This window comes from Kogia breviceps, chromosome 4 (assembly GCF_026419965.1).
Source record: "Kogia breviceps isolate mKogBre1 chromosome 4, mKogBre1 haplotype 1, whole genome shotgun sequence".
Lineage (NCBI taxonomy): Eukaryota > Metazoa > Chordata > Mammalia > Artiodactyla > Physeteridae > Kogia > Kogia breviceps.
In genome coordinates, this window is record NC_081313.1 from 136070690 (window position 1) to 136085370 (window position 14681).

The following is a 14681-nucleotide window of genomic DNA, read 5'->3' on the forward strand; positions in this document are numbered from 1 at the left end:
TAAAGACTCAACAAACACTAGCTTAGTATTGGGATGATCTTTTCTGAGAATCGGGTAGCAGGATAGATGAGAAAACCACTTGAGGAAAAAAAAAAAATGCAGGGTGTTCTACAGTGAATTCCTCCAACTCTTCTTATGACTACTGGGAATAATCCCAGACTTCAGTCTGAGTAAGTGTCTCCCCACTGCCATGCAGTAACTTCTTCTCAGGGTAGGCCAAAGCCTACCGAGAGGAAGGGAGCATTTGCCATAAACTGACTCCAGGTTACGGATTACACACCAAAATGTGTGGGAAACATCTCACATCCAGCTCCTGCAGAGCCAAGCCAAGCCAAAACCAAAGGCCACCAGTATCAAGTAGTGTGTATATGTGTGTACGTATGTGTGTGTGTGTGTGTGTGTGTGAACATACATATACATAGAGTTGTAGTTATAGATATATCACACGCTTAAGTTTCTGATATATAAGCACAGAAGAACTACAGTAAACTCTGTTGATTGAGGGAAAATTGAAAGTCACTTAACCCTTACCCATAAAAAGCAAAGTATGGGAATCAATAAAGTCTAAAACCAACCTGCCTACTCCTTGATTCCTATGACATATCACTTTCTCTAAAAATTCAGGTCCTGATGCTTTTCTAATCCAGACTATTAAAGGTTTGGAGTGGTTCTTTTAACTAGTGAGAAGAAAGTAACCTTCTGCATTGAGTACAGGCCACCATATGAAAGGCTCTATTTACATGTCATCTCATTTAGCAAACTACAGCCTGCCAAGTTTAGCAATCACTTGATTGCCTCACTCTGTAGAAAAAGGAAGTAAAAACCTGCATTTGTTATACATACATATGCACCCCTCAAAACACATGCACTTAATACCATAGAAAACCACATAAACACAAAAATAACAGCAGACAATTGCCCAAACATGTGTTCACACAACCCTCTCACGCACTGACTCAAAAATAAGTACCTGATGACATTCAAAGTCATAGACTGGATTTCCCAATAAGCAGAAAATACATGTGCTGTATTTACATACACTGGTAAAACAGGAGCACTCAAAAAAATTTTAAAAGAATTTGCTATTTGAAAATCATCAGAGTGAAATTAAAAGGAAAAATTAATTCTTTATTCTATTTCCTTACACTTCAGTTACAATTTTGCATTGTTTTTACTTCCAGTTAACTATGTTGGGGGTCAGCAGAGGTCAACATAATTTTTGAGATATTCAGGTCTGGAAAATCTTAACTGAGGCCTGAGCCACACCCAAACATTCACATCCAAACTGTAAAACATGGATACCCAGGCCTGTTTATACAGGTACCCTCTAGCATGACACGGGATGGCGGGCGGGCTCTGTTCCAGCAGCCAGAGACCTGTATTCTAATCTTCACATTCCACTTACCACGGACCCTTTGTTCAGATGTCAGTTTGCCAATGTAAAAAAAAAAACAAACAAACAAACAAACAAACCACTGCAACAATACCTAAAACGGTGAAATTGGCATGACTTCCAACATTCACTTTCGGTTTGACTGCGTGTGAATCCCACCTCTTGCCCAAGGTCACCCACAGCTGGTGACCACAGCATCAGAACTGGAAGTAATTCTTCCTCCTGGTTCAAGGCGTTTTCCACAAAGTTGTACCTGCACACAAATGCCCCCTTCCTCCCCTCTGCTCCCCCAGCTCCCCAGCTCTGCATTACTATGCATCTCCTCTCTCATCTCCCTTGCCGCCAATCCACAGCCCCCTCCCCACCTCCCATAGCTCTCGGCAGGTAGCACAGGAAAAGATAGCAATGGGAAAGACAGCTAGGCACATTGAAGGGGTTACTTTGCCCGGGGACCCCTTTATCTGAAGTTGTCCTCAAAAGCGGAAATGAGTTGATTTGCATTTTCCCACTGAAGCATGCAGAGTAGCTGAGGAGTGTTTCTCGTTACCAAGTACTGTCTTCTCTGGTTTGCCCTGAGGCCTTCTCTGGGGCTGGAGCAGCTCTGAAAACACCTGTATGCTGCCCATTTAAATACATGCTTCAGACAAATCTTTTTGGGGGGTTTCAAAAGGGAAAGACTAGTGCTTTCCCTCCCAGCATACATTATCCTTCCTGTGAATGCTAAAGGCAGAAATTAACCCTCTCCAGACTGGTTTATTTCTAGCCCGTTGTATCCATGCAATGCCTGCATTCCATGTACTGGGACTGGCAGTTAACAGCTTTCTCCATTCATTCATTCAGCAAGTATTTACTGAGCATCGGCTCTGTGCAAAAGCTCTGTGATAACTGAACGAGGCATACAGAAGTAACTCTGACAAGGATCTTGTTCTCAAACTGCTCCCGGCTGAGCTAAGATCTTACTTGGAGACCTCACTGCATCTCAGAAATTCTCTCAGACAGCATCATGGCTCGTTGCGACCCACGCTTCACCCCATGACTTCTGCAAACGCCTTCTCTGTGTGCACCTGAGGCTGCTGCCATGACTGGGCACAAGCACCTCACGACTTTGGTAACTTTGTAGAAGAAGTGAGGGGAGTGGAGGGGAGTGGCTTCACGCGCCACATGGTCTTCTGCCACACTGGTGGCCCTCTACCTCATTCTCCACTGGCTCTCCCAAAGTCAAGGCTCTCCAAGAGATGACCTGTCTCACCGTGTATATTCCTCTGTGAAGTATAAGCCCACCCTGCTTCTCTCACAGTGAGCACATCCCACAGACCAGTCTTCCTTCCTTGGTATCCGCAAAATATGGAGAATCAAGTTTTCTCTAACCTTTTATTCAAATAACTAAAGTGGGAAAGTGAGGGAAGCCGTAAGAGTATGCCTGGCCCCAGGCAGGCAATTAATAAATATACTGAGTGAACACATTCGAAGGAGAGGGTTAAAAAAGGACTACAGGTGTTCAGGGGAGGGAAAGATGGCTCTCATAAAGAATTCAAAGAAGGAAGGTTTTTCTGCCAAAGCATGTGGTGGCACGAGAGCTGGTAATATCTCCTGTTACCTAGTCCTTTCCGACCCTCGTGTACATATGCTGCTTTCTCTTTTCTTGTTTTGGGCTTCTGGCCAACTCTTCATGAAATACTAGGAGTTGAAGGGGATCTTGAAGGTCTGGACAGAGGACTCAGGAGTCATGAAATCCTAATGGGTCCAAGCAAAAAGAAGTTTTGGGGCTCATCTACCCCAATTCCTTTGGTTCATAAAGGAGTAAACAACCTTTCCAATGTCATGCAGCATGTTCATGGGCCATAATGCACTCAACCTTCTTTCTTCTGTGGCAGAGAAAGCCAGACCTCTGATACGTTTTGTTTGATCTGTAGAGTGTTTTTTTCCCTCTTAATTTGAATGAGGGATGGACATTTTAAAACCATGAAATTTCACATAATAATCCAGAAAAAAATCAATGGTCTGCCAACACTTGGCTCACATTCCTGACCAGCAGCAGTGACTGGAGCTGGGTGGCTACAATCCCCTGTTTGCACAGACCCCTTGCTCCCAGTTATCTCACACCCAGCTGGGTTCCCTCATCTCCATCACGGTCATGGTTCCTGTAGGCTTTTAAACTGGTAAGCTCTGCTCTACAGCAAGCTTCCTGCCCTGGCCAAGAAAAAACTTTTAGCATGGCTAGCCTCAAGCAGCTCCATATGTGATGTGATTCTAGAAGGACCAAGAAATTCAGTAATTCCTCTCTCCACCAAAAACTAATAATAGAAGTAATAAAATGCAGGCAAACAAGCTTTTCCCTTTGTCTGGCACTGCCTGGAATTCCACTGTAGATTGGGTTAAGTGTTGTGATCCTCTACATCTTGGATTTGGAAGAGAAGTGATGAAGGAAGAAGTGGCCTCCAGCACACAGCTCATCTATTTTAATATTTTGGCCGAGGGCCATTCTCGACTATAAGAACTCTCAGCCCCTCTCTGTGTGTACATATATACACACACGCACACAATACACAGTACAACACACGGTCTTCTCTCTTGTTTTCTCTCTCTCTCTCACTCTCGAAATCAGCCACATACCTAAACTTGCTGAAATATGATTCAATCCAAAACAAAAGACAAAACAAAAATTTCCCTTTACAAAAGAAAATAAAATAATTTTCATAAAATGAAAACACAAAGCAAATAGACCTCTTCAAAGATGCAAATGTGATGGTTTCCTCCAGAGAATAAGAGCAAGAATGAACCAAAGGAACAGACTCTAGGAGTACAGGATACTGCATTTTACTTATGTGAGAGTGTGGACTTCTGAAAGGCAGAAAGTATATGAACACATACACTTCTTGTATATGAACAGAAAGAAAGGGAGAAAACCTGTCATTTTAGCAAGAATTATTTTATTGTGATACCATGCTAACAGTTGGGTAAGTACCAAAATACTAATGTCAAATTTTAACAGGTCTTCTTCCTTTCTCTTGTTCCCATTGTGAGCTCCAGAAAACGGAGAGAAAAATGTAATGAAGCATATTTCTTTTTAAGTGGAATGTAGCTGGCCTCTATATGGATCCTGTTTTCTGGCATCATTTTAATTAGGAAAGGCGAGAATGTTTCCAATGTTCCCCCACTTCCCTTCCCTGTGTTTAAGTGAGGGTTTCACAGAGAACTGGCAACCAACACAATTTTGACAAAGTGAACTTCTTTCTCTTATAAGCATTCCTCCAATCCCCAGATAATACCCCTCATTCCTCCCACATTAACTAACACACACAACTTTCTTCCTCCCACCCTCCTCCAGCCCACACTTCTCTCCAAAATGTACAACATAATTGTGAAGGCTAATTATCAAATAATGCTTAAGCCTTTGGGAGCAAGAAAGGGGGTTCTAGAAGTGTTTTTAAAAGTCCCCAGGCTACAATAGAAACGTGATTAACTGAAACAAAATACCTGGTGAAAAGTTTCAAAACTAAAGTCAGATTTAAAAAAAGTTTATATATATATATATATATATATATACACACATGTATTATACACATGTATGTGTAATATATAATATATATTGCATCATATATAGTATGTATGTGTATATATATGTGTGTATATACATGTATATATATATGTATACATATATATGTAATGCATTAGTTTTTTAATAGGTCGCAGAGATTCTCTGACATTCTAGGGCAAGTCCCCTAAAGAGAGAAATAATTAGAAGTCGATCCATTCTTTTCCTGGGCTATCTACTGGGCTATCCACCATGGATTTCTGTCCACCCACTCCCTCCCCTGAGAGAGGACCCTCAGCTGGCTCTGGAGGGAGGGAGGAGAAGGCTGTCTCTAGTAAGAGGGAAAGGGAGAGCAATTCTGGACAATATAATTCTCTTCTTGGCCTAAACATGAGCAGATAGGGCCTGACAAATGTAGTCTTTATCATGGAACAAAACAGGCTAATAGCAGTGTGCCGCACACACGAATACAGTAAGTCCCCCATATACGAACCTTCAAGTTGCGAACTTTCAAAGATGCAAGTGTGCATTCGCATGTCCAATCATGTAAGTTAGTTCATGTGTCTGGTGTACATTGTCACCTGCGTGAGTCCTCTACAAATGGTTGTGCTTTTGTGTACTTTACTGTACAGTACAGTATAGAGTACAGTCATTCAGTACCTTTATTTCAAGCCCAGAATGTCTGGAAGCAAGCGTAAAAGCAGCGGTGATGTAGCCGGTCTGTACCACATTTTATGAAGTGCCATGTTGGGCACTACACACCACAGAGAGCAGAGCAGGGTAGACCAGGAGGTTGGGAGACAACAACTGGACCTCCTGCCCCCTCCACTCCAGGCACAGGCATAGGTTTTATATCTGCCTCCTCAGAGAGAAAGAAACAGTGGCCATGGATACAACTGAACGGGGGCCAAGGCCTCAGCTGTGATGTGTGGAGAAGTTAAAAATAGCACCCTGCTGGTCAAATGTCAACTGTCCTGGGACCCTGGGCCGTTACAGAGCAGAAGGGCTGGTGCTGGAGGAGGAGGAAGGAAAGCATGCATAATAACTATGCATGGCCTATCATGCAAAGAGCTACAGGGCAGAAAGAAGGATGCTCACTCTTTCTTCAGTAGAAACCACACCCAGGATGCTGATTCTGTGCACGACAAGCCCTCCAGTGGGAAAGAGAGCCCATGCATGAACCCTGGGTCAGGAAAGCAAGGAAGGTTCATTCTGAGATTCAGCTCACAGATGAGCATACCATGAGGATCAGCTCTTGACTCAACACTGGAGGAGCGGGTATCCACGATCTCCAGGGATTCACTTTCTAATTGAAGAGCAAGTCCTACTGGCTGTCTTTATCTCATGCCCCACAGAGACTTCCTCCCTCATTCAAGGGACTCAGGCATGAATGGGGATCTGAACAAGAGACAGTCAGAATGTATGGAGGATACTCTCCCCCCAGATTATTGGGCAAGGCCTGAGTCAGCTATATTTGGGACTAATAACAGCTTTTAATCTGTACTCTTTCCTATGATGTGATGCCATGCCGCCCAAATTAGATACAGTTATTACTAGGGTGTGATGTAGTATTCCAGAGTCCTTACAGCCATGGAAGAATCAGGGCACATCCTCTCAGATCAATTTTCCTTTTGGTGCAGGGAAGTAGGTTAGGGAGATTATTCTTATTAGTTAGTAAGCATAAATGTAAACTAGAAAATTCAAACATTTTTAAAATGTTAAGGTAAAACATTAGTCCTCAAAGAAACTGCAGGCTTCCCAGAGACTATTCTGAGCTTCAGCCCTATCACTAACCTGGAAATGAGTTTACTTTTCTCTGTTATTAGGCATTCTTTTGTTCAAAAAGCTTACACATATGGTAGGCTAAATAGTGGCCCCCTTCAAGACATCCATGTCCTAATCCCCAGACTCTATGAATCTTACCTTACATGGCAAAAGGGACTTTGCAGGTGTGATTAAGTCAAGGATCTTGAGATGGAGATTATCCTGGGTTATCTAGTTGGGCCTTACATGCAATCACAAGTGTCCTTATGAGAGGAACACAGAGGGAGACTTGGCTACAGAGAGGAGAGGATAATGTGATGACAGAGGCAGAGACTGGAGTGATACAAGTTGGAGATGGAAGAAAGGGCCACAGGCAAAGAAATACTGATGGCTAGAAGCTAAAAAGGGCAAGGAAGCAAATTCTGCCCCCAGAATGTAAGAAGAAACCCTGCCAACACTTGATTTTAACCCATGTTGATTTTAACCCAGTTTGGACTTCTGACCTCCAGAACTGTAAGAGAACAAATTTGTATTGTTTTAAGCCACTAGATTGGTAATTAATTCATTCCAGCAGCAACAGGAAACTAGTATAAAAGTTCAGGTCATGTGGATCAGCAACTTCATACTATTAGAATGAATGATGTTACTTCAAACCACATAGAACATAGGATGTTGAGGGATATTTATTTTATCCCTTCTCCATTAAAAATTATTCTACTAAGCTACAAAACATATTTAGCTCAGACTGGCTTCCATGCATTTGTTCATATCATTCCCCGTGCCTTGAGAGCCACCCTCATCCTTCCTACTTTAGGTTCTATTGTGAAACAAATAAATGAAATCTCCTTAAACGTATATGTTTGATGAAAGTGAGGTTTTGTGTTCCTAATAGGTCTTAATGATCTGTAAAACCAAGGAAAATATTTCTAATCCCATAAAGGTAGGAAGTTCTTAGCTCCAGTGTCAGTCTCAGAGTTTTAGACTATGTAATAATACAGGAAGTATCAGCGTACCAAGCTGTTTTTTCTGCTGGCCTGCTGTTGTACTGTAAATGCATACTGTTCATTGGAGACTATAGTTCAGTTTCTCCAGTGCCCCCTAATAAAATGAAAACAATATTAAAAAATTGTCACTCATTACCCCAAATCATAAATCAGCTTTTAAATAGACATACATTTGTCCAGACCTCTTATGCATTATCACAAAATCCAAACAATTGGAGCTTACATTAAAAAGAGTAAACTGGAAGATAGGCAAAGAGGATCCAGTACACAACTAATAGGAGACCCTGAAGAAGAAAGCAAGGGAAAATAGGAATCACAAACCAAAAAAACCCAAGAACTGTAATTCAATAAAGTTATCTCAATAAAAAAAAGATTTTAACTATTTATTGAAAGAACATAGCATATACTTCAGAATACTGACCCAGAATGACCAAAATCAAGATGTAGTCTAGAAAAATTATTGTATTTAAAAGAAAAAGGAAAAATCTGGATATCTAGGCAAAAAAAACATATAAGAGAAATCAAATTAAATTTTCCTCTGATTTTTTTTTGACAGCAAAGCTTTTTGCCAGAAGAAATTACAGTAATGTATTTAAAATATTCAAGGAGAGAAAATGTGAACTAAGGATTTTTTATCCAGGAAATCACAAACTGCTAATAACATGCAAAGACTCAAAGAATATTATTCCCATGAGCCCCTCCTAAGGAGTCTACTAAAGAACAAGTTTCAGACAGGTATCGCTGGTGAATATTAGATATACAGTTACTTGTAGTTAAATGACTAAATGAGGGTTAAAAGGTAGAGACTCTAGTACATAATGGCTATACGATTTAAAATGCAAATATACTACAACTATAAAAATGGAGAGATGATTAGCATATGCAAAGAAATGTTTTATCTCCTTTCAGTGATAATAATGTCAGTGATAGTACAACTATTATTATTCTCAGAATGTTGTATATGTGAAGTAGAAAAAAGCAAATGCTAATAGTGAGGTATTCTAATTCTACCATCCCTTGCATCTTCAAGAATTTTCTGGTACAAGAAAGGAGGTACTAAGGCAAAATAGGAGATGTTAAGTAAACACCCTGTAAATATAAATCTGGATTAGAAATACCAGTACAAACTCATGAGGTATTTGTTTATCCCAGCTTTTTCCATTAAAAGGATTTAGAAACAAAATTGACCCAATAGCTGTAAACATCTCTAGCACTCAGATTTGATCTTCAAATGACATATCCCATTGAGCTAAACCAGGATTTCTTGGATAAATGGCTAATTCCAGGTCTGCAGCGGGAAATATCCATGAGTTTGGAACATCTTGACATAAAGTTAGAAGGAAGTTGTCAAAAGTCACTAGGGTCATGTCAAAAGAATTCAGGAAGCACCTTGAAGAGTTTCCTACTGGTCAAAGATTTGAGCTGTGCAGTAGATTGAAACTCATCAAATACATATAAATCCATGAATTCATGACATATTTTTAAAGTAATAATTGATTAACTTCAGAGAAAACAGTGATCCAGTTGTTATCCTGAAAACTGGGTAAATAAAAGGAAATAATCACACCTTATCCTACCTATCCTACAAGAACTGTAGTACTGTGTAACAAAATAGCAGATGAGAGAAAGTGTCTCTTTATGCTTTAAAAATGTATCCCAGGTGATAAATAAAAAGAAATTATAGAATTAAAATATTACTTTTTTTTAACTCCCAATGAGAATTAATGAATGTAGACATTGAGCAACTGCTTTAACTAACATCAAAAAACAGCATGAACAAGATACAAGACATAACACCACTTATGACCTTGTTAAAGGGCTCGAACCTGTATCACATCAAGCCTCTTGATCCAGCTCCCAATTTGCAGGAAATACAGAAGACAGAGGAACACACTGAACTGCACCATGAGTGAGCAGTCAGCAAATCTGACTGTAAAAAACACTTGACAAGTCAAATGGCCCAGATTTATCCACTGATAAATTGTAAGAAAAAGAAAAAGGTGGAGGGGGGGACTATAGATTAAAAGAGACCTAAAAGGCAACTGACAAAGGATTAATCTCTGAAATATACAAACAGCTCATGCAGCTCAATATCAAAAAAACAAACAACCCAATCCAAAAATGGGCAGAAGACCTAAATAGACATTTCTCCAAAGAAGACATACAGATGGCCAAGAGGCACGTGAAAAGATGCTCCACATAACTAACTATTAGGGAAATGCAAATCAAAACTACAATGAGGTATCACCTCACACCAGTTAGAATGGGCATCTTCAGAAAATCTATAAACAATAAGTGCTGGAGAGGGTGTGAAGAAAAGGGAACCCTCTTGCACTGTTGGTGGGAATGTAAATTGATACAGCCACTATGGAGAACAGCATGGGGGTTCCTTAAAAAACTACAAATAGCATTACCATATGGCCCAGCTATCCCACTACTGGGCATATACCCTGAGCAAACCATAATTCAAAAAGACACATGTACTCTAATGTTCACTGCAGCACTATGTACAAAAGCCAGGACATGGAAGCAACCTAAATGTGGATAAAGACGATGTGGCACATATATACAATGGAATATTACTCAGCCATAAAAAGGAACGAAATTGGGTCATTTGTAGAGATGTGGATGGACCTAGAGTCTGTCATACAGGGTGAAGTAAGTCAGAAAGAGAAAAACAAATATCATATATTAACGCATATATGTGGAATCTAGAAAAATGGCACAGATGAACCTATTTGCAGGACAGGAATAGAGATGCAGATGTAGAGAATGGACTCATGGACACAGAGGGGAAGTGGGGCTGGGATGAATTAGGAGACTTAGATTGACATATATACACTACCATGTGTAAAATAGATAGCTAGTGGGAACCTGCTGTAGTGCCTGTGATGACCTAGATGGGTGGGATATAGGGGGGAAGGAGGGAGGGAGGTCCAAGAGGGAGGGGATATATGCTTACATATAGCTGATTCACTTCACTGTACAGGGAAAACTAACACAACATTGTAAAGTAATTATACTTCAATAAAAAAAGAAACATATGGGCAAGACTAAACTATAGGGTTTAGGGATGCACACTTGAGTGATAAAACCACAAATAAATGCAAGGACTAGATTACTATAAAAGTCAGGATAGGGCTTCCCTGGTGGCACAGTGGTTGAGAGTCCGCCTGCCGATGCAGGGGACACGGGTTCGTACCCCAGTCCGGGAAGATCCCACATGCCGCAGAGGGGCTGGGCCTGTGAGCCATGGCCGCTGAGCCTGCGCGTCCGGAGCCTGTGCTCCGCAATGGGAGAGGCCACAGCAGTGAGAGGCCCGGGTACAGCAAAAAAAAAAAAAAAGTCAGGATAGTGCTTACCTCTGGAGATAGGGGAGAACTGTGTTGGGATGAGGCACATGGAGGAGTTACAGGGCAGGCTGGCACTCTTATTTCTTAGTTTGGGTGGTAATTATAAGGTTATTCACTGTATAATAATTCACTAAGTCACACATCTGTTTGGGTTGGTTTTCTGTATCTGTGTTTAATTTTACAACATAATTTTTTTTTTAAAAAAAGAGTTAACTGCAATGGTTTTGTTCTCTAGGTTAATTATTTGGTCTTGATAAATAAGAAACTCTCCCCAAAACAAGGGCTCCTTTGATTTCTCTGGGAGCTAAGCCGTAAGAACTAGTGTCCAGCCATGATCACTGAATTTAGCACACAGTAGAGCTCACTAAATTTTTGTTTCATGAATCTATGAATCAGTGAGTCAATAGATAATACAAACACTCCATACTCTAAAATACTCTGCACACTTCTACTATTCAATAGATGACTCTTCCAACTAGAAAAATCTTCAGGAGCTCTCTATGACATGTAGGAAATGCTTATACTTCTCAGCTTCACATTCCAGCCCCTTTTCCAGAAACCAGTCCTGATCAGTCTTTCCGATCTTACCACAGCTACTTACTCAAATGCTCCAGTCCACCCAAACAGGTCTACTTTTAGAATTCTATGTCCTACTTTTTTCCCATTTCCCCTGCTCCCATACCTTCCCTGGTAGCTTTCCCCAATACTAGTGGCCCTTGCTTGCACTGGTATTGTGAGAGAACATTTTACCTTGTTTTGAGTCTGCTAATATACTCTATATTTCTTAAGTCTGGAACAGCGACTAACACTTTTAAAAAATTATTATAGAAAGCCTACCACATTTTGTGCATAAGAGGCTCCCAACCAATATTTGTCAATTGGCTGGTTAAGTTGGCGGGTGGATGAATGGATGGATAGACAGAAGAATGGGTCAAATTATCATATACTTGAAAGCACTCAGTGGCTATTGACAGACTGAAGATATGTAAGTTTATATTCAATAAGGGCAGAATTACAAGTGTCTATCTGATCCTGGAAAAGATCCTGGCCAGAGGATCTCTGGTCAACTATGGGCAGTTATAGATGTTGAGTGTCTGGAGTCTGAGATGCTGAAATGAAAAAAGTGAACACTGAGAATGAATGGAAGAAACTACAGATAAACTTCCTTTCACTCACAGCTTTTCCACATCTGGATCTATCTGTGGTGGGGCACACATTTAAATACTGAAACTTCAAGCAAAAATTTCAGAAGTCCCACTCTATACACTTTTAAAAAAATCTCTATACAAAAATCATGGCAAGTTTGGGGTTGGGCAGGACTACGGATTGGGTTGGTTGACAGCTCCTTTTGTCCTAAAATCTAGGTATAAGCAATTACGATGAAAAATTAAGAGTCCCAACCCTTCAGTTATAAAGGTGACACCTGCATAAAGAAGGAAAGGGAAGGTCCCTGAAACGTGTCAGCTGTCCCAGAGAGCTCTGAACTGAAAGAAATCCCTGTTCTGGTCAGAACGCCAGCCTAGAGAGTGGCCTGGTGCCCAGGGTCTGCTTCTTCTGGTTCCCTCCTTCCAGCTAACCACAGGCCTGCGCTCCTTTTAAAGGAATGGTTCCAGGGAGAAATCTTCAAGGACTAGACAGATTGGAAAGGATAAATGAATGGGAGTCTGTAACCTGAGATGTCAGCAAATATAAATAAACAGACTTAGAGGTGAAAAGAAAGGGAACCTCCAGAAGCTACAAACTTCTTTCCCCTCATGCTCAGGCATTTTCCCTCCAAGATAGCCTGGAAAGAAGAGAAAGGCTCTCACATGGATTGGATGCCTTCTGTATCATGAGAAGTGCTTTAATTGCTTCCATATATGTAATTTTACTTAACCCTCCCCATCAACTTGCAAGGAAAGGGTTATCTTCCCTGTTTTACTGATGATGAAAACAAAGATTCAAAGAGATTAAGACTTGGCCAAGGCCACACACCTAGTAAGTGTCAAAACCAGGATTCAAACCTATGTTTCTTTTTTCCTCCAAAGCCCTGCCCACTACACCACTAGCAGAAACAGAATCTTAGCATGTTTCAGCTGAAAGATGACCTCACCATCATGCCCATTTCATAGATGAAGAACCTGAAGTGAGTAAGGAGAAGCAACTTGCCCAATGACCTACAATGACCCAGGCTTTCTCATTTCCAGAATAGGAACTACAATCACTTGTATCCACCAGGGTCCTACAAGAATGGCACACTCAAGTAGGAGCATTAGAGGAGAGCATAATGAAGGGATTGTTAAAAGCAAGGGCACGTTTAAAGGAAGCCAACAAAGGCTGGTGATGCGTTCCAGGTGCAGCAGCTGCAGGGGGGCCAGGACCACCTCTGTGCCTGAAGGGACAAGGCTTTGGCCCCAAACCCAGAGAAACCCGTAGCTGAGCCTTAAGCTATAGTTAGAGAGCTCTGAACTTCAGAAGAGAAAGCCACTGCCAGTCTACAGCCTGCCCTCTCTCTCTCCTCCAACCTCTCATAAGGTGCCTCTCATAAGCTGGACCATCCAGAAAGCCAGAAAACAGGGAATTCCCAGGCTGTGGCTTCCAGGGGTCAGAGCAAGACGGACAAAGGAGGATAATGGACCTAGAGGGGGAAATGAAGACTTTTGTACACAATGCTACACAGGAATGCTTCTCTGAAACTCGGTCCTTGGGAAGAGTCCTACCTCAGCAAGTCAAAGACAACAAAAACCATGTAAGTGTTCCCTCCTAGTCCATGTGGGGTCAGGAAGGCTCAGCACGGAGAACTATAGGGCAGCTAACAACACAGTGGTGGATTTCTCACTGCCCGCTGCAGGGGTATTACCTTAATTTGGCCAACCTGTCTGTGATAAAGGGGAGAGAAGTCCTGCCCAAACCTCCTTGGGATCAAAAGCATGACCTTGGAATTCTTGGACTTTGGTACCTAGGTCAGTACTGGTGTTCACAGGGAGTTACTGGTGTTTCAGGTGAGCTTTTGTGGGTATTTGAGAATTAAAAATAGGAGAAAGTAGGGTTGGGACTGGCTGTGTGCAAGAGCATATTGCTATCTACCAGTGCTTGAAGTCACGGCCACTTTTAAAATAAGTGGGAATCTTATCACTTCTTGGCCTTTTGGCTAAGATCAAGTGTAGTATCTGTTCTTATCCACTGAAATAAAGGCAATGTCAAAATGAAGGCAGTTTAGGTATCTTGGAAAGGCACATTCCTCTTATCTATGCCATCCTTGCTTTAATACTACATCTCTCCCTCAACACACATGCACATGCATACACACACATCAACACACACACACACACACACAGACACACAGACACACACACACACACACACACACACCATGCCACATCAGGTCTCTCAAGCCCAAATCAGCCTTCCATCTCCTCTTGAAGTTTCAACCCCAGCTTCCACTGAGCACCCCTCCTTACCCTGATTTGGTCATATTTCCTATTTAGTTTAAATCAAGTCTGATTTTATCAACAATAATGCTTTATGGAGGTTTATTTCTTCAAACAGACTGTGCTCCTCTTTGCTATAAAGTTAATTTTATGTTCTTTGTTCACTTTCCTAATCTGCAAATTACCTCCTCCCGTTCCCTGATTACTTACTATTGGAAAAAC

At 41.3% G+C, this 14681-nt stretch overlaps 1 long non-coding RNA gene and 1 pseudogene across 1 annotated transcript in view; one reads left to right on the forward strand and one right to left on the reverse strand.

Annotated features, from left to right (window-relative positions):
- LOC136794064 (uncharacterized) overlaps nt 1-14681 on the reverse strand; it is a 374692-nt gene that overhangs the window by 97806 nt on the left and 262205 nt on the right. The gene's annotated exons all lie outside the window — the stretch shown is intronic.
- On the forward strand, nt 14160-14290 carry LOC131756522 (U2 spliceosomal RNA; annotated as a pseudogene).